Genomic DNA, 21,155 nt, shown 5'->3' on the forward strand with positions numbered 1-21,155 from the left:
TACCTAATGCTTTGTTAACCTTGAATTTTCCCAACGCTAATGAGAAGGGAACGACGGCTGCAGAAAGACATTGGATAATGGGAAAGTCTGCTGAACTAAATCAACCAGTTTATTTCAAGGATGTGCTGACCTCACAATGGAAACCAGGAGATGTGCTGCCTTGGGGAAGGGGTTTTGCTCTTATCTCCACAGGTGAGGAAAAATTATGGATACCGTCAAAATTAATAAAGGTTCGGTTTGAAGAAGAGAAGTCACTTGGAAAAGATAAATAACAATTCATTCACAAGGATGGCGAGCATACTGAGGGTAAGGTTTACAGATTGGTTGGGGGAAGTTTTCTTTTCTTATCTCCACAGGAAAATCCTCATCTTCAAAGAATATAAGGGACCCTGAATATTTAATTACTGATGGACGGAAAATAGTTACAACCCACTAAGTATCAACAATAAAATTCTATACATACTGTAAGTATTGGTTTTTTATATATATTTATATGTTTTATTGAACACTTCTTTATAAATGTGTAGAGCTGGTTTTGGAGTTGGACTATGGCTCAGTCCCTCTTCAATTCCAAGCCTGTTGATAAAAGATATTTCAGAGTTTCTGTCTCAGGTCAGGAGCCATGAAATGGGACAGAATAAGAATAATTTTATACTTGATAAACTTTCTTTGCCTTTCCTCATATCTGTGTCGTTTTTTTATATATCAGTATATGTCCCTGTTGTTAATGTTTTAATTTCCCATAACCAGCAACATATTTTCCTACAATAATCTTTGAAGTTTCCAGGATGAAGATGGGGCCCCACAACATCAACTCAATCTGGCTCTTATGACTTCATGAATTTTTTTTTTAAGAGCTAATATTAAACCTGTTTTTTAGTACCAACTGCAGGAGACAATTTCGAATGATGCCCATTTTTGACAACACTCTGGCTGGACCTTCTCAAAACGCTCAGAGACTAGTTATAATTTTTCTTAGGTCAAAGGTTAATTTCTCAATTTTACCATCATTTGCTTTCTCAGGGGCCCCTAAGAAGAACGTCGCCCCCGTGCCAGATAGAAGCAATCTAAGAGGACGATGTCCCCTCTCACAACAGAGTTTTCCCACAGGGTTAGGGACATCTTTTAGTGGTTGGTTTAGGGTTGAGGGGATGGGGAGTTATTGTATAGAATTAGGGGTATATTAAAAAAAGGGGTGGATTAACTGGTTTGATGGGATGATTGGTATTTGTGATTTATTGTTTTTAGAAAATTATATTGGTACTGTTTCTTGTATATTGATATATTGAATATTGAATGTGAGTGTTCCTACCTCTATTTTTGTATAAGAGTATGCTTATATTGTATGGATACATCTATCATATCACAATGTACATTTCTACCTCTGGTACTATTTATGTAATAACATTGTTTACATTCTGGTATGTAATGACATTGTTTAGAGGTGAAGATCATTGTCTTCATAAATTGCACAGTTGTTTATTCTCTTAGTTTTCAAATTAGATAGGTATTGAGAATTATATGTTTGTCATATTTATTTTAGGTTAATCAGGTCTTTTAGATACATAGAGATTATTTTAAGTATAGATAGTATAATCTGTAGCCTCTTTGAAGAGCTGTAGAAAATGGCCTTTAATCTAACCTAGAATTCTGTGCCAATGAGACACAATTACTCCTGGCAACATCACTCTACTCCCGAGAGAATGTTGAGCACCAAAGACACTCCACTGGGAGCTTGTCTTCTTGGCAGAACTGGCCTTTGGGTTAAGAAAAGCCCATACCTCAACTACTGACTAAGATATGAAACAGGTTTGTCTTATCTTGCCAAGACAGGGTAGTATAATTCTAAGAAAGTTCCTTGCATTTGATAATGGTATGTCAGTTATGTTAGGCCTTAGCCAAAGTTGGTTGACTCAACATTGCAAACGAGACTTTGGGTGATTGCCCAGGTAGTCAGTTGTCTCTGTCATTTGTTGCACATTTTGGATATCTCTCATTTGTTAAGTAATATTTATTCCCTTCTCAGATCTTTGATGGAGTTGAAGATTATTTAATTGTAGTTACTCTCTACATTATTTAGACTCCTTGAGATAGAATGTCTAGCAAAACATTTGTTCTCAATATTGTTTGCAATATTTATCATTTGTTATTACTGTTTATAGTTATATTTGGTTTAGTTCTGTCTTATTTAGACAAAAGAGGGAGATGTAGGGTTAAGCCAGCCCCTTGAGGAGGCGGGTTAGCCTCGGGAGAATGCATACCCATAAATGGGCATGCGGGAGGCGGCTCCTCCCTTTTTTCTTTCCTACCTCCTGGGCTACACGGGAACCTAGGTTCTGTAAGTTTAGCATTAAAGTTGTAAATATTCTTTAATATCTGCATTGCATTTATTTACGCCGATACAAAATTCAAATCAAAACAACTTTGAAATACCATGTTACACCTGTCAGAATGTCTAAAATCAAGAACACTAATGATAACCTATGATGGAGAGGATGCGGAGTAAGGGGACACTCATTCATTGCTGGTGGGAATGCAAACTTGTACAACCACTTTGAAAATCAGTGTGCCAGTTTCTCAGAAAATTGGGAATCAGCCTACCTCAGGATCCAGCAATACCACTCTTGGGAATATACCCAAGAGATGTCCAATCATACTACAAAAGCATTTGTTCAACAATGTTCATAGCAGCATTATTTGTAATAGCCAGAACCTGTAAACAACCTAGATGCCCTTCAATGGAAGAGTGGATAAAGAAAGTGTGGCACATATACATATTAGAGTACTACTCAGTGGTAAAAACAATGACATTTTGAATTTTGCATGAAAATGGATGGAAGTAGAAAACACTCTTCTGAGTGGGATAACCCATACCCAAATATATGAATATAGTATGCACTCACTCATTAGTGGATTCTAGCCCCTAAACAAAGGACATTGAGCCGATGGTCCGCGATCCTAGAGAACCTAAATAATAAGGTGAACTCCCGCCAAAAAACAAACATATATAGATCCTCCTGGAAATTGGATGCAGAAAAGATTGCCAGGCAAAAGTTGGGAGCATGGGGCTGGGGATGGGGGCAAGGGAAGAGGGGAAGAGAGAAGGGAGAGGGAAAAGCTTGGGGGAGTGAGATGGTTGAGATGGAGGAAGGACAGATATAGGAGCAGGGAAGAAGATATCTTAATTAAAAGAGGCATTGTGGGGTTGCAAGAGACTTGACTCTAAAGAGGGTCCCAGATGCCCACAGGGATGTTTCCAGATAGTACTCTGGGCAGTAGAGGAGAGCGTGCTTGAACTGGCCTTGTCCCATAGTCATGCTAATGACTAACTTGAATATCACCACAGAAACTTCATCTGGTGGCAGATGGAGATAGAGACAGAGACCCACATGGGAGCACTGGACTGAGCTCCCAAGGTCCAGTTGATGAACAGAAGGAGGGAGAACATTAGCAAGGAAGTCAGGACCACAAAGGGTTGGTCCATCCACTGAGACAATGTGCCTGAACTAATGGGAGCTCACCAAAGCTAACTGGACTTGGACTGAATGAGCATTGGATCAAACTGGAGCCTCGAAATGTTGCTGACATTGGGGCAGACTGAGAAGTCAATGATAATGGCACTGGAATTTGTCTCTACTGCATGTACAGGCTTCTTGGGATACTAGTCTATTGGATGCATACCTTCCTAAGCCTAGATGCAGGGGAAAGGCCTTGGACTTCCTAAAGGCCAAGGTACCCTGCCCTCTCTTAGGACTGGAGGGCAAGAGGAGAAAGGTAAGTGGGGAAGCGCGAGGGAAGTGAGTAAAGGAGAGGAAGTGGAAATGTTGATTCCTATTATTTATAAAGTAATAAGTAAATAAAAGTATTTTCCTTTTATTCTTTTCTCATGCAATAAATCCCATTTGCAGCCTGCCCTCCTCCAAAGCATTAATCTAATTAGTCTCTTTCAATCCCAGGAGTCAGGTTTTGGAGTTAGAACCTGAAAGACCAGAGAAGAAGGGAGCAGCCACCAGTTGCTTCATACCTCTACCATTCCTCCATCCAAAAAGAGATCCTCTCCTCCTGGACCTTGCTACTTCCTGTCTTCTCTCTGTCTATAGTCCTCCAAACCCCAGTGGGTCATTTAGGTCCGCTATTGGTGAGCACCACCCTCTGATTCTAAGGATGCTTCATTTGTAAAAACACAATCAATTTTCCCAATGCTCCTTCCTCGCTTGCCCCCGCTGCCCAGATCCACTACTCCGTCTCTATTCAACAATAAGCTTGCTTCCCACGAATATCATAACAAGATATCATAATGTGGAATTACAAGAAACAATAAGACTAGGTACAAAACCTCATATCGTGGATGGAGACTATATATATATATATATATATATATATATATATATATATATATATGGAAAAGGATCCCCCAAAGAGTCAAAGGAGAAAGAGATATCCACAATCCAACGTTTATGTGTCCCATAAAAACCTCAAGTTAAACAACCACAACTTGTATACACAGGGATGGTGCAAACATTTCCCGGGATCCATGGTTGTTGACTTATTATCTGTGAGCCTGTGTGAGCCCTGCTTTGTTGATTCTATGGGTCTTGTGCTCCTGGTATCCTCTGACTCCTACAATCTTTCATCCTCTTCTTCTGCAAGTTTAGCAATCTATACCAAGCACTTGGTCACTGCATTTGCTCCCATCATCTGCTGGAGAAAGCCTCTCGGGGTCAATTGGGTTAGACACCAACCTTTGCTTATAGCAGAATATTATTAACAATCATATTACTGACTTTTTCCCAGTTAAGTTTGATTCTTTCGAGATTTTGGAGCCATCCAGGTTCTAATTCATGGCCATCCAGGCAGTGTCAGGGAAGTGCTTTCTCTTGGTGCTTAGGCCTCAGATAAATGGCCACTACCACAAGCTCTGATCCACCACTGTGCCAGGGCATCTTGCAGACAGGACAGGTTGTGGGTCAAAAGTCTTATGGCTGGGTTAGTATCCCAGTGTCACCACTAGGAGCCAAGCCTAGTGATAGAAGATGGACAATCAGGCTCCATATCATTCAAAATACTTATAAACTTTAAAAATTTTTCTTCTGAGAACTTTGTTTAGCGCTGTAGCCCATTTTTATTAAGTTGTTTATTCATACAGATTTTAGTTCTTCATATAGTCTAGATAGTAATATTCTATCAGATATATAGGTGGGGAAGATTTCCTACCCTGTAGTAGACTACCTTCTCACTCAATTAAAATTTTATCTGCTGAACAAAAGCTTTTAAATTCCATAAAGTTCATTTGCCAATTGTTGGCTTTATTTCCTGAGCAACCAGAGTACAATTTAGGAAGTCTGTCTCTTATTGTGGACTATTATTGGGGTTTGAATAGAAGTGCCTCTCATAGGCTCATGTATTTGAGCACTTGGTTTATTAGCAATGTTTTTTGGAGGGTTATGGAACTCATAGAATATATATTTTGCTGGGGAGCTGCATTTCCAAGGCGGTCCTGAAAAATTATAACTTCTCTTCACTTCTAGTTCATTCTCTACTATCAGTGTGTGATTGGTAGCTAGATTAGCATGCTTCCTCCTGCAACACCTGCTGCAATGCTTTCCTTTTCATTGTGGGCTTCCCCTTTGGAAACATAAGTCAATATAAACCCTTCCATTAGACGCTTTTGTTCAGGTGTTTGTCACAGTAACAAAAGTACCTAATACCTTTCTACTTTCTCCGCTGACAGTTTCAGAGTTTCAATATCATTTTAATACTTTCCGTTGTCTTATTGCTCTAGTTAATAATCAAATCCTAATATTGAATAACAGCAGGATATCTTTCTTCTGATTTTAAATAAAGTGTTACAATTTTTTTCTTCATCTGCCATGTCGTTAGTTATAGATTTATAGAGTATAGCTTTTATTGTCTTGAGATAGCTCCCTTCTAATGATACCTTATTCATGACTGTAATCATGAAGTCACAAATTGGATTAAAGGTTGTTTTTCTACATTTTCAGATGTGATCAAGCAGTTTCTGACTTTGAGACTATTCATGTGATAAAACACATTTATTGACTTTAAGCATGTTGGACCACCCTTGTAAATATGAATGAAGCTAAATGAGTCCTAACAAATAATATTTGGTATTTCTTGAATTCTGCTTACAAGTATTTGAGGCACTTGCACATATAGAATACAAAGAAACATAATAAAAGAGAATAATTCTTGGAAAAGTAGAACGAAAATATTCCTTTACCTGAAGACCTTAAAGCAACATCGCCTCATCTATGTCTAAGAGCTTTCTACAGAAAAAATATTATTTCATATGAATTTAGATTTGTTATATTTTCACGATTTAAGTAAATGATATATTGTCATTCTTACTAAGTATAAAACAGAGTAGAACATATATGAAAGTGACTAAACATACCGAAATTTTCAAGGAAATATTTTTCTTTAATACTGGTGAACAATGAACATTTATATGCAATTAAGAATGACCCACACAGGAGCACCGGACAGAAATCTCAAGGTCCAAATCAGGAGCAGAAGGAGACGGAGCACGAGCAAGGAACTCAGGACCACGAGGGGTGCACCCACACACTAAGACAATGGGGATGTTCTATTGGGATCTCACCAAGGCCAGCTGGCCTAGGTCTGAAAAAGTATGGGATAAATCCGGACTAGCTGAACATAGCGGACAAAGAGGAATACTGAGAATTCAAGAACAATTGCAGTGGGTTTTTGATCCTACTGCACATACTGGCTTTATGGGAGCCTAGGCAGTTTGAATGCTCACCTTACGAGACCTGGATAGAGGTGGGCAGTCCTTGGGCTTCCCACAGGTCAGGGAAACCTGATTGCTCTTCGAACAGATGAGGGGGGGGACTTAATTGGGGGAGGGGGAGGGAAATGGGAAGCGGTTGTGGGGACGAGGCAGAAATCCTTAATAAATAAATAAATTTAAAAAAAAAAGAATGATCAGTGTGCAAGTGTTTAATTATTTGTCTACAGCCCACTATATGTTTAAATACTCTCATCATTGCCTTTTTCATTTCTTGATTCCTGAATGTGTAGATCACAGGGTTCAGAATGGGGGTGACAACTGCCTCAAATATGGACAAAACTTTATCAAAGTGGGTGAAAGAAGAAGGCCGTGTGTAGATGAACATCACGGGGCCAAAGAATAAGACCACCATGGTCACATGAGCTGAAAGTGTAGACAGGGCCTTAGAGGAGCTACTTGAAGAATGTTTCTGAACAGTAAATATGATGACAATATAGGAAATGATCAGTATGAAGAAGGAACCTACAGACATAAATCCAGTGTTGACAGAGACTAGTAATTTCAATCTGTATGTACTGTATGTATCTACACAGGCAAGTTTGATGAACCCAGGAAAGTCACAATAGAAGCTGTCCAAAACATTTGGTCCACAAAATGGTAAGTTTACTACAAAAGCCAATTGAATGAGAGAATGCATAAATCCAACCACCCAAGAAAACACTGAAAACAAGATGCATATCTTTGAACTCATAATGGTCAGATAATGGAGAGGCTTACATATGGCCACATATCTGTCAAAAGCCATGGCTATGAGTAAAACCATTTCTATACCACTAACAAAGTGAATGAAGAATATTTGGGTGATGCACCCTCTAAAAGTGATGACTTTATGCTTTCTCAACAGATCATAAATCATCTTGGGGGACACAACAGAAGAAACACCCAAGTCAATGAAGGAAAGGTTAGCCAACAGAAAGGACATAGGAGAATGTAAGTGAGCATTAGATGCCACAGTGAACATGATGAGGGAGTTTCCTGTCATACTTGCTACATAAAACATGGAAGAGAACACAAAGATGAATAATTGAATGTCTCAAGAGTGGGTGAGTCCCAGGAACACAAACTCTGACACCACAGTCTGATTCTCTCCTTCCATTGCCTTTGTTTGTAGTACTACCTGAAGGAGAAAATGTGAGAAACTGTAAATTATAATTTTATAAATAGAATAAGAGAAACTCCATGTTATGAAAATCTATTTTACTGCAGCATTGAAACTGACTTTAAGGTAAATAGTTTGAGAGAAGGAAGTTCTATAAACAATCAATAATCTGAAATTTATTAGTTAGTTTGAATTATGACTTAACACCTGTAGCAAAAGTTTTATCAAAAACTCAAAAGACAATAAGGTTTGATCGGTTTTAAAAGGGGATATTAGGGCTTGGAGAGATAACTCATCAGTTAAGAGCACATTCTATTATTTCAAAAGACCCTAGTTTTGCTCTTAGCCTCCATTCAAGTAGCTTAATATAGCCTAGAGTTCTAGCTCCCGAAAGTCAAATGACACCTCTTGGTTTCCATAAATTTCCACAAACATGAAACATGAACTTAATCACAAAGACACATACAAATAATTTTTAAATGAACCTTTAAAAAGAGAATATTTTTACAAACTGTTGATGACATTTAAATTAACACATTCATTAAAGAAAAAAGTATGAAAAGTTTTCAAAAACTGAAGTACAGTTTAGATTTGCAGCACACTATAGGTGTGCTTGTCTAACAATTTATTTCTTTATATTGGCTTCATCCTTAATAGTATAATACAAAAAAGAAGTGGGTTGGGGTATAAAGTATAAAAAAGTAGACAAGAGAAAAGATGCAAATGATTAAAAGAGAAATAACATATAATATAAAAATTCTCACCTTAAGGGTATATAAGCAGAAGAAACATTATATGAATATGTTTTCCATTTTGTTGTACTATTATTTCTAAAAAATTAATATTATGATGAACAACCTCTGTTCATTTAACATTTAGAGACATGTGAATTATAAAGGCACATATATAAAAAAAATGTATGAATCCTTTTATCATAATCTTATGAAAAGATTTATATTATTTGGTAGTATTATTTTATTTAGAGAAGGAACAGCATAGCAGACATAATCTTTTCTTTAGATTCAGGAACCTTGATTAATGGCTGTCTACCATTAGAAAAGATGCTGAGCACTCAAACTTGAGGGGTTTTTTTTTGTTAAACAAATTCAAATGGTTACTTCAGTGAAGTTATAGCAATGAAACACAGATCACATTCATGTATTCAGTAAGGTGTGGGCAGGACAGAGTGTGGCAGCCATAAACACAATCATGTCTACAATAGATAAGAGCTCCATTTGTGGATGTTTAAATAATGCTAACAATATCATGCATTTCTTCCTCTTGCTCATAGCAGTGACCAATTCATGAGATTACTCAAAAACATTAATGAATATGAATAAACAGAGGGCATCACACTACCATGCCCAAATATGTTCCAAAAGCATTACCCATCTCCCATTAACTAACACATTACATTATTCACATCATTTCAACAACACCATAACACATTTCAAATGTGAAATTGGTGCATTTGCTCTCATAGAACATCATATATATGTTTAGTACTAAAAAAACTAATTAATTGGCTCATTTTTTCAAACACCAACCTCTATACAGCTCAATTTATGTATGACTTCTCATCAGAGCATACCAAAGCCTAGACTCTGAAAGCCTAGAAAATGAGGAAAAATACATATTTGGTGAAAACTGAAAATTCTCCATTTATGTTTTTTAAAACTACAAAATATACATGATTATATAATATTAAAGATTGGCTAGAATTATGAAATAATAAAGAAAATGAACTGTAATCTTTTCTTTAAGCATTCTAACTCTGCCCTTAGCCTGTCTTAAGCATACTTCCTCTGGTTCTCAGGGCTTCCTTACTCTTTCTTTAAAGTTCCTTTCCCTCTTTCCCTTCATGTACCTGATTTCCAAGTCACCTTAACTAATTCTCTTTCTCTTTGTCTCTCCTTCACATTCTTACCTTCTTTCTCAGTCTCTTTCTTTCTTCAGCCCCTCTCTCTCCTTCCTCCCATAAAGTACTTCTGAGATTTAAAAATTGTCTTCCCTTGGGTAATTTTCTTCTAAACACTAAAAAATTATTCTCAGGCTTTAAAAAGTGGTAATAAAGAGATAAATAAGAATGAAGGAAAAATCTAAATCTACATCAGGTAGAATGCTCATAGACAGACTATGAAGTTTAAAAAGTTGTTATATAATCAGAATAGAAAAATGAGAAAGCTTACTGTAAAATAGGCATAAATATTTAAATTATGAACTTATCCCCCTCAGTTGAATCTGTTGTATTTTCACTATGCTTATTTTTTCAAAGCATTTCGTAAATCCCAGGAAACCTAACCAAATAGTTGCCCCTAATTTAAGAACATTACTACATTTATTTAATAGTTTGGGAGATATAAGTATTTCTGTATCTTATTCAAATACATAATTAGGTAAAAGTCACCTCATACATCTTTAGTCTTCCTGATAAAAACACTGATCAGAATCAAATTAATTCAAACATACCAACATTATATTTTACACCACAGATGAAAACAAGAAAATAATTTCAACTTTTTATATTTTAAATACCACTTAGTTCTGAAATTAAAGTGACATTGTATCACAACATCTGTTTTCAACATTGAGGCCTTTGGTCTCATGTTAAAATTTACTTCTGGTCAGGTTTTCATAACACTCTTCCAACCTGAAAAGTATGAAAATCTCTCACAAAATTTCCTTCTGTTTTAGAGAACATCCACCAAACATTTTGTAGAAGATGAGTTGTTCACACTCAACCTATTTCAAAAAGCCAGTGAGAAGAAAACTACAAATTTCCTTGTGTTTATCTATAATTATTAATGTTTTTATTAGTTACTCATTTGTAGGATATTATATCATTCATTCAATCAATTATTGATGAGCAAAAATTGGTTAATTATATTTCTACATAAACTTAGAAGAAAATGTTACAAGGTTGTTTGACTTCTCAAGGTCATTTACAATGAGGTTCTAGTTCATAGGCAGCCAGTTACTTAGCCTTTGCCAATACTTCAGTTACTGTTATCAGCTATCCTCCGGTGCGTTCAATTCCTTTTCCTGACTGCTCTCTACTTTGCTTGTCTTCCTCAAGCCCTTTAGAATGTGACTCTTATCCACAGTAATTCCCAGCACAAACTAACATCTAGGAATTAGTCACCCAAGCATTGCTAAGTTTATTTCCGGCCATGCATTTTACCTGAATGATAACAATATCATCTTAGCAGAGTCAAGCTTCTCCGTGTACCCTCACATAAAATACCACATGGAATTTTCCATTAGGGAGATAAGAAACTCATTATATACACCTCAAGAGGTCACTGATGAAGGGACATTACAAAAACATGGCAATTTAGAAGCATCATTTAATTATAGAATTCTTTTCTCTACATTATTTGGATTTGGTCTGCGTGACCAAACAATTTCTGTAGCTCACAGTATGATATTGAGGAGAAGAAACAAAAGAAACCAGGGTTATTATGGTATCATTAAACTCATGAATTTGAAAGTTTAACAGTTAACATGGTGGCACACAACTTTAATCTCAGCAATCAGAAGGCAGAGGCAGGTGGATCTCTGTGAGTTTTAAGCCAGCCTTAAATAGTGACTTTCAAAACATTTAGAGCTACATAGTGAGATCCTGTTCAATGCAAAAATATATCACTGCTATTATTCCTGAATAATAGATAAATATTCTCTCAAAGTTTAACTATCATCACAGAGTTAAATGAAACTAATATTTTAATTATAGTGTAGTTTAAGAAGAAGAATTTGTGAGAAGTCCTCATTTTCAGTAAAACTGTGACCTATAACTATGATGTCCAAAATATCTATCAACTAAGAATAACAAAGAAACAATGCTCCACCCATGTCAATTCCTACAACCCCCTGAAAGAATGTTGAGACTATGTACGAAAAGTTACACAGTTTATACAAAGAGCTGACAGCAGAACATCATTTAATAAACTGTGGTACAAGTAAATAAACATGAATGTGGACAAAAGAATAGATTTATTTTCCAGTAAGTACCACAGCACAGTAAGGTTGTAGGAACAGTGAATGATACTGTGATTTGATTTTCTATAACTTGTAAGGAAATGGCTGCAACAAAGAATGGCATACTGTGTCAAGGGTGTGGACTGCTGCTTAAGATATCCACAAATAGGAGAGAAATGGAAAATGGGTGTAACTGGTGCGGTGAAATATTTGTACCTTTTGTCTTCTTAAATCTGAGAGATGAACAGAGTTGGGAAAATAATATCAAATTAGGAAATCATTGGGCCATATAATGAGTAATTATGTCATTGCCAGATGTTTTTATGAGATTAGTTCTAATAACACAGTTTCAGTCAGATCATCTTATCCTTCATCAGGATTTGTATTACATAGTATTATCTATTTAAAAACTGATAAAAGTGTCACTTAAATAACCATCTATCTTGACATGATACATTTTGTATGTATCATTATTTATTTACAATGTATGAAAATCACTTATCAGAGATTGTTAAAAGAACACCAAAACAATCCCTAAATTCTAAATCTCATGTTTCCAGTCCCCACTGTAAATCAGAGTCCAAATTGTACCGATATAATTGGCAGATTTCTGTATCAGATATTTTTCAGTGAATATTCTCTTTCAAGTTATTCCAGCAATGTATGTGAATACCTTCACAATACAGGTTTATGTTTTCTTCTCCATAATGGAGAAAACACTGCAAGTTGTATGTGCACACACAACACACACACACACACAGAGAGAGAGAGGGGGGGAGGGAGAGAGAGAGAGAGAGAGAATATGTACATTATGATTGTTTTTAATGGAAATTTGCCACAAATTAGAATCACCTAAGTAGGGAGAAGACTCTCCTGAAAAATTGTCCTGATGTCTTGTAGATATAGATGTCATATCCTCATTTCTTTTACTAAGAAAAGCTGTCTAAAATTGTGTGTGTGTGTGTGTGCGTGCATGTGTGTGTGTGTGTGTGTGTATGTTCAGGATAAGAACACTGTGACACTCTATACTGCAATTTAATCTTTTATTCTACAAAATTTACATATTATTTTCCTGCTCCAGAGCAACCATAAAATGCATAGCATTGACAAGTAACACTTCATCTCCAAACCCACCAATCCCAGGCAACTTCAGCAGTTCCATGAGACATGGACTACAACTGCATAGAACAAACCAAGAGGTGAGTGACCAGCATTTCAGCTGGTGAGCCCAGTATCTATGCCCTAGGCAAAACATAGGCACTTCCCATACACACACCTCAGCTACAAAGGCAAACCTCCTATAGGCAGGGTTCCCAAGCACCACCTATCTACATGTTCCATTTCAATCACAAGCTTACTCATCTCCTGTGACCTCAGCAGTCCCCTGAGATACAGACTGTGATTGCACAGAACTGAACATAAGTGAGTGACCAACAGCAAACAGACTGCAACTACACAGAGTGAACCAAGAGCCACTCCCTAAAACAGACAGTAGCTGCACGGATTGGTCCAAGACAGGATAACTGAGACACAGACACTAACTTCAAAAATTGAACTAAGAGTCAAAGACACTACCTGTACAAATTGGACTAACAGATGTGTAAACACCAATGCAAGAATATATTCAACAACCTAAAGAGCAATCTGGTACCACAAGAACCTCATAGTCCTACTACAGAAAAACCTAGACATCCAAAGTCAGAAAAAGCAGAAGAAATAGAATTATCAGTCAAAGAAAACATTAGAGGTAACAACGCCATAACACAAAAATCCAGGAAATTTGGGACACAATTAAAAGACCAAACACAAGAATAATATGGATAGAAAAAGGAGAAGAATAGGAGCTCAAAGGCACAGAAAATATGTTCAACACACTCATAGAAGAAAACTGTACCAACAAGAAGAAGGAAATACCTATGAAAATACAAGAAACATACAGAACACTAAATAGATTGGACCCAAAAATTCCTTAATCACATAAAAATCAAAACATAAAATGTATAGAATAAAGAATATGAAAAATTGTAAAGGAAAAAAAACTAAGTAATATATAAAGGCAGATCCATCAAAATAACACCTGACTTATCAATGTAGACTCTGAAAGCTAGAAGGTCCTGACAGGTATTATACAGACACTAAAAGAGCATGGATGCCAAACCAGACTACTATACCCAGCAAAACTTTCAATCACCATAGAAGAAGAAAACAAGATAGTCCATGAAAAAACAAGATTTAACCAATACATATCCACAAATCCAGTCCTACATAAAGTACTAGAGGGAAAAATTCCAACCCAAGGAAATTAGCTTTACCCATGAAAGCACAGACAATCGATAATCCCACAACAGCAAATCCTAAAGAGAAACACACACATACGGCCACCAAAAGGTAACAGGAATTAACAATCACTGGTCATTAACAATCCTTAAATTGAATGGACTCAACTTGAGTATAAAAAGATACAGATTAACAGAACGGATATGAAAACAGAATCCAACCTTCTGCTGCATACAAGAAACCCACCTCAACTTCAAAACACATATTTCCTATGAATAAAGGGTTAGAAAAAGACTTTACAAGCAAATGAACCTAAGAAGCGAGCTGGTATAGCTATCCTAATGTCTCACAAAACAGACTTCAAACTGAGATAAATCAATAGAAATGAAGAAGGACATTTGATATTACATGAAAAATCCATTAAGATAAAGTCTCAATCCTGAACATTTATGCCCCCAAAACAAGGGCACCCACATTTGTAAAAGAAATATTACAACAGCTTAATTTGCACATTAACTCATACAAGCTGATACTGGGAGATTTAAACCCCCCTATCTTACTAATACCCACATCTTCCAGACTGAAAATTAACAGAAAAACAAGGGATCTATGAGATATTATGAGTCAAATTGAAGGCAAAAAAATCAATAAAATAGAAGCAAAGAAAACAATATAAAGAATCAATGAAACAAAGAGTTTGCATGTTGTTTCAATAAAATAGAAATGCTTTAAAATCCATAAAATAGAAAAACTCTCATCTAAATTAATGAAAAGTCAGAAAGAGACTATACATATTAACAAAATCAGAAATGAAGAGGGGCATAACATCAGACACTGAGGAAATTCAGACTCATCAGATCACACTTCAAAAATCTGTACTCAACAAAATTGGAAAATTTAAAAAAAGGGTTAAAAAATTGATAAGTTCCATATACCAAAATTAAATCAAGACAAAAAAACATCTTAAATAAACCTATAATCCAAGGGAAATAGAAATAGCCATTAAAAGTCTCCCATCCACAAAAAGCACAGGACCAGAAGACTTCAGCATAGAATTATACCAAAATTTTGAGAAAGTACTAATTCCAAAAGTCTTCAAATTATTCCATGGAATAGGAACACAAGAAGCATCCCCAAACACTACTACTGCTATAACCAAACCACACAAAGATGCACCTAAAATAGAGAACTAGAGCCCACTCTCACTTACAAATATTGATGCAAAAATATTTAGTAAACAGACAAACAGAATCCAAAACTGCATCAAAAAAAGACCACAATGACCAAGTAGACTTCATCCCAGATATGCAGATTTGGCTCAATATCTGAAAATCTGTCGATATAATCAACTGTATCAACAAACTGAAAGAAAAAAAAACACAATATCATCTCATTAGATGCCAAAAATGCCTTTGACAAAATTCAACACCCCTTATGATAAAGATCTTAGAGAGATCAGGAATACAAGAAACATACCTAAACATTATGAAAGCAATATCTAAACCAAAAAAATTAACAGAAAAATTAAATGGAAAGAAACTCAAAGTGATTCCACTAAAATCAGGAACATGACAAGGCTCTCCATATCTAGTCAATATAGTATTTGAAGTTCTAGTTAGAGCATAAAGACAGCAAAAGGAGATCAGGAGGATACAAATTAAAAAGGAAGAAGTCAAACTTTCACTATGATGAGATAGGATAAGTTTATATAAGTGACCCAAAAAACTCTATCTGGAAACTCCTATAGTTGATAAACACCTTCAGTAATGTGGAAGGATACAAGATGACCTCTAAAAAAATCAGAAGCCCTACTACATATAAATGATAAATGGGCCAAGAAAGAAATCAGAGAAACATCAGCCTTTAAAATACCCACAAATAACATAAAATATCTTTGCTTAACTCTACGTAAAAACGTGAAAGGCCTGTATGATAAGAACTTTAAGTCTCTAAGAAAGAAATTTAAGAAGATATAAGGGAGAACTAAACTGAATGCTGAGAGAAAGAAGGTGGCGTCTCAAAGATGCTATGTAGCCCCACAAGGAACAGACATGCCAGAATCATTTGAGTAATAGACAGCCATGTGGCAATACACAATGGGTTATATTAAGTTGTAAGACTTAGCCAATAAGAAGCTAGAGTTAATGGATCAAGCAGTGATTTAAATGAGACAGTTTCTGTGTGATTATTTCAGTTCTGGGTAGCCAGGAAAAACAAGCGCCAACAATCCAGCAACTGATGGAACCAGATGGAGAGATCCACAGCCACGCACCAGGCCAAACTCTGAGAATCCAATTGAAGAGAGGGATGAGGGAATATATGGGCAAGAGAGGTCAAGATCATGATAGAGAAATCTACAGACATCTCGACCATGCCCGTGGAAATTCATGAACCCTGGACCAAAAGCTGTGTAACTGACATGGGACCAAACTAGGCCCTCCTTATGTCAGAGACAGGGGTGAAAATTGGACTATACGTGAGGCACCTGGCAGTAGGATCAGGATCTATCCCTGGTGCATGAGCAAGCTTATTAGAGCACATTCCCTATGGTGGGATGCTATGCTCAAACTTAATGCAGGGTGTGGGGGAGGGGCTTCATCATGCCCCAATTTAATGTACCAGACTTTGTTAACTTCCCATGGGAACCCTTACACATTGGGAGGAGTGGATGGGCTTTGATGTGACAGGAATATTTGGGGTGAGAACTATGGATGAAATGAAAAATGAAATTTAAAAAAAAATTAAAAAGGAAAAATGCATAACTTCTTAAAACTTGCTCAAGCCAGATGGTTGCAACACACACCTTTAATCTCAGCACACAGAAAGCAGAGGCAGGCAGATTTCTGAGAGCACCAGGCCAGCCTGGTCTACAGAGTGAGTTCTAGGACAGCCAAGGTTACACTAAGAAACCCTGTCTAAAAACCTAAATAAATAAACAATTAACAAACAAATAAATAAAAGAATTGTCCAATAGGATAATTATGTGGAATTGGAAACCTGGCCTGCTACTCAGGGAAGGAAATTCATGGATCTTGGAGAAAAACCAACAACTGCCACTTTATTAAGCCAGCATTATCTCTAACTGCATTCTAAATATTTGTCCTTATACACACAGATAAGTGATGTCCTTACTCCTCATCAAGGAAGCTCCTCTTTGGAATGGATGGAGACCATTATTGAAACAAAACAACTCCCACACCTAAGGTTCAGGAGTAATTGTTGAAGAGGTCAGAAAGATTGTAAGAGTCAGAGGGCAGGGAGTTTGCTAGGAGATTGTGACCTCTAGTTATGTCAGAAGTTGTAATCATAAAATCTCAGCATGATTGTCTAAACATGGTGTGAACAGGGCCTACATCCATGGTAAAATGGATGAGGGAAAGCCCAAGAGGCTCATTCCTACACAGAGAACTACAGATAGTTCAGGAATGCTGACTTTAGGAGAAATAGTCTTCCAAGGAAGAACACATTAATTGGCTATCCAATACAAATGGTCTGCCCTATAATATATGTACAAGTATTTTACAGGTTCTTAATTTCATTGATTCTTGGTGGTCATGCTGGGGGCATCTCACAACTCAGGAATAACAAACCCTACCTAATCCTTCTGGGATAACCATTGTGTCATTTGTGTTCTTTCAGAACTTTCATGTATTTTGCATTTATATATATTTGCCATTGCAAATAAATGTAATTCAATTTTCTGTTTATTTTTTCACTGATGTAACAGGGAATAAATCACGATCCAGGAAACAAAATATAACAAACTCTGATAATGGAAGAGAATTTATGTAAGCAAAGATATTTAGAGTTTGAGCAGGGTTATAAGAACTAATAAAAGATAATAAAAGAATCAGAGATGTCTAGAATAGTGAGTTCTTACCATAAAAGGGCAACGGGGCTTAAAAAAAAATAGAGGCTTGAAAAACTACAAGTAAAATGTATGACTACAGAACAGAGTGAACAACTGGGAACTGTTAGCAAGATTGGCACAGCTACTTCTGTGCCTACCACATTGGAGGGACAACCATTAGCTCAATTCCTAGCCCAAGTTTTCCATCACTGGCTTATAAGGAATGAAGCATGTGGGTAGACTAGTGAGTTTCATGTGTTGTGAGCTCATTATCACATTTCATCTGCTATGAAAGTGTCCTGTGCTTGATGAAATATCATTTGAATAACATGGAAATTTAGAAAATGATTTTTGATTAACAAATCATAGGGTTGACACCAACCACTCACAGGTTTCTCAGTAAAGGACAAAGAACATAAGGATGTACAGTGGCTACTTATGTGAACAAGACTTTATGAATATGGAAGTCATTCAGTACTGCAGTTAAGTCTGATCCCAATTAACCTCATGCTGTACCTCAAGCCAGTGAATGAGAACAATGGAAATGAAAATGTCATGTAGTGAAGAGCAAGGATTAACTGTGCTGTGTCTGTCTGAGTGCACCAAATTTGATGACACAGGTGAGTGTATGTGCCGGGTGACTGTCATTACATTGGCGATGACCTGCAAATGACTGGGACCTGGAGGAACTGAACTTTGAGATCTATAAAAGTGCAGAACATCTTCACGATGGTTTTACTTCCATATCACAGAGTACTTGTAGCAACACATGCAGTATCTTAGTACCTATTTACCAACTCACAAAGTAAACATACATGTTGCTTCAATTCCTCCTTTCAAATATTATACAATTTATTCTTGAGTTTTACTGTAACATAGAAATATACTAAGAAAAAAGTAATAAATATAAAGGAATAGAAACATGATGTATGTGAAAAGAGTAATGCTAATCTGACAGAAAAACCACGTTTACTTAGTTTCTTGCTGGTATTCCAAAATGGTTTTCAACTCTTCTACACAAAACAAGCATCTATTGTAGTAATGGGGGCGGCGGGGCTGCGTTCCCAGCACCCCGGCCGCCTGCTCGGCTAGCTTATGCTCCGAAATAACAACACACAAACTGTATTCATTTAAACACTGCTTGGCCCTTTAGCCCTAGCCCTTACAGGCTAATTCTCACATCCCGATCAACCCATCTCTAATAATCTGTGAGAACCGGTCTTACCGGGAAGATTCTAGCCTAGTCCATCCTGGGTCGGAGCTTCATCCCGGGAGCAGGGCCTGGCGTCTCTCTCTGAGGCGTCTGCTCCCGAGAGAGCTGTGGAGTCTCTGAGCTCACTTCCTCTTCCTCCCAGCATTTTGTTCTGTTTACTCCTCCCACCTATCCTCTAACCAATAAAATGGGCCAGGGCAGTGCCTTTATTAGCCAATGACCTTCCTCCATCAATCTATTACACCCCTGTGTGTGTTCTCCTGATTTGAATTTTCTTCCACAGCAGAAAAAAATCCAAATGAGTAACATAACTAACTACAGGAGACAGACAAATGACTCAGTATAATAAGCTTTTATAAGCAAACTGTCCAGAAATCCCTGCATTGGAGACAATGTATAGTAAACACATATACACATGGGCAACACAATGGATTCAGTATCTTATTTATATCTTATTGTTTTAACATATATATTTGAATATATTTTAAATTTAAGAAGTCCTAATGAGTTAAGAAATAAGAGGGGCCAGAAATAAAAGGAGGGGGGAGAAAGAAGAATGGAAATTTTTGAAGCCAATATTCATGCATGAAATCCTCAAGAAATAAAACAAGTGTAAAAGAAGTAAGAGAGAAATTTTCCTTTTTCTAAAGGCCTTCAGTATCAGTTACGTCGAAGTAAACACCCTCAACTTCCTGTCTTCTCTACCTGTGCCACAGCCTGGCAGAACCAGTACCAGCAGCCACAGCACTGACAAAGGGAAGAGATTCTGTGGTCCACGGGAGTTGTAGCAGGGGTGGGGTGCTGTGGAATTGTGAGGAAGTCCTATAGGCACATGAGATGCCGACGCTGGAGGGAACGCTCGGACTCTTGCACTGAAAACAAGCCAGGGCTTGAACATCTCACAAAGGGCCGGACAGCAAGTATTTTGGCTTTGCAGGCACAGGGGCTGCATGCAGCGACGCAGCTGTGTGTTACAGAGAGAGAACAGTAGATGCAATGCACACATGTGCAGCGTGTCCACAGACAGTGGGGACAACACCAGAAGGCCGAGTGGCAGCATGAGCAAAGCTGGCTGAACCTTGACCACAGGAATGGCCGTTCTGAGTGCCCAAGTCAGACACAGGTGAGCACCATTTTCATTCTGAAACACGGAAATCTCCCCAACTCAAGAACATCTGAAAACTCAGTGAGGCATAATTTACACACAAAGTGCTCCCAGTTTAAAAGTACAGTTTGGTGAGTTTTGCAGACACATAAGCCCCAGAACTCCCACCACACTGAATATTCCAACTATCCCCCACGGCTCCACAAAGACCACCTTTGCCGTTTTGCAGTAAATATCTCAAATTTTCTGATCCCAAGAAGCCACTGATCCTATTCCTGTCATTAAGACTCAGTTCTTCCTCATCTAGAACTTTTCTAGACAGAAGCAGAAGCTTGTTCAGTCTTGTGTGCCTGGTTCCTGCACTGTTTTGTGGTGCGGTCTGTGATTCATCTTATTTATTGCTGTGTTGCTAGGAAGAATTTGGCAAAGCTACCATCAATTTGCCTACCAATAACCCTTGTGGCTGGACATCCCCAAGGATCACAAGAAATGGTCCCCAGCCACTGTGAGAAAGGCGGCTGTGCCCGTTCATGTGTGAGCTTTGAGAATGACAGTGTTAATAAGTGGTGACTTCACACTCACGACCAGAAAGTCAAGCACTGTGCGGCCACAGGAACACACTAATGCGCATGCGCTTCACATATATCCTACAGCATGACGCTGCGGCTCAAACTCCTTACCTCCTTCTTCAGCTCGTTGAGACTATGGCTGACCCTCAGAACGGTGAGCTCCAGCTCCTCAGCCGCACTCTTGGTCTTTGTGCTTTGCTGAAATGTGAGAAGTATGCACGTCACATGACTC

At 37.4% G+C, this 21,155-nt stretch overlaps 2 pseudogenes; both read right to left on the minus strand.

Moving 5' to 3' along the window:
* Positions 1–21,155, minus strand: part of LOC121465632 — a 553,860-nt pseudogene that overhangs the window by 80,660 nt on the left and 452,045 nt on the right.
* On the minus strand, positions 6,966–7,928 carry LOC121465623 (annotated as a pseudogene).

The sequence above is a fragment of the Microtus oregoni genome, unplaced genomic scaffold, assembly GCF_018167655.1.
Source record: "Microtus oregoni isolate MIOR12 unplaced genomic scaffold, Mior012 000031F_ref0000149, whole genome shotgun sequence".
Lineage (NCBI taxonomy): Eukaryota > Metazoa > Chordata > Mammalia > Rodentia > Cricetidae > Microtus > Microtus oregoni.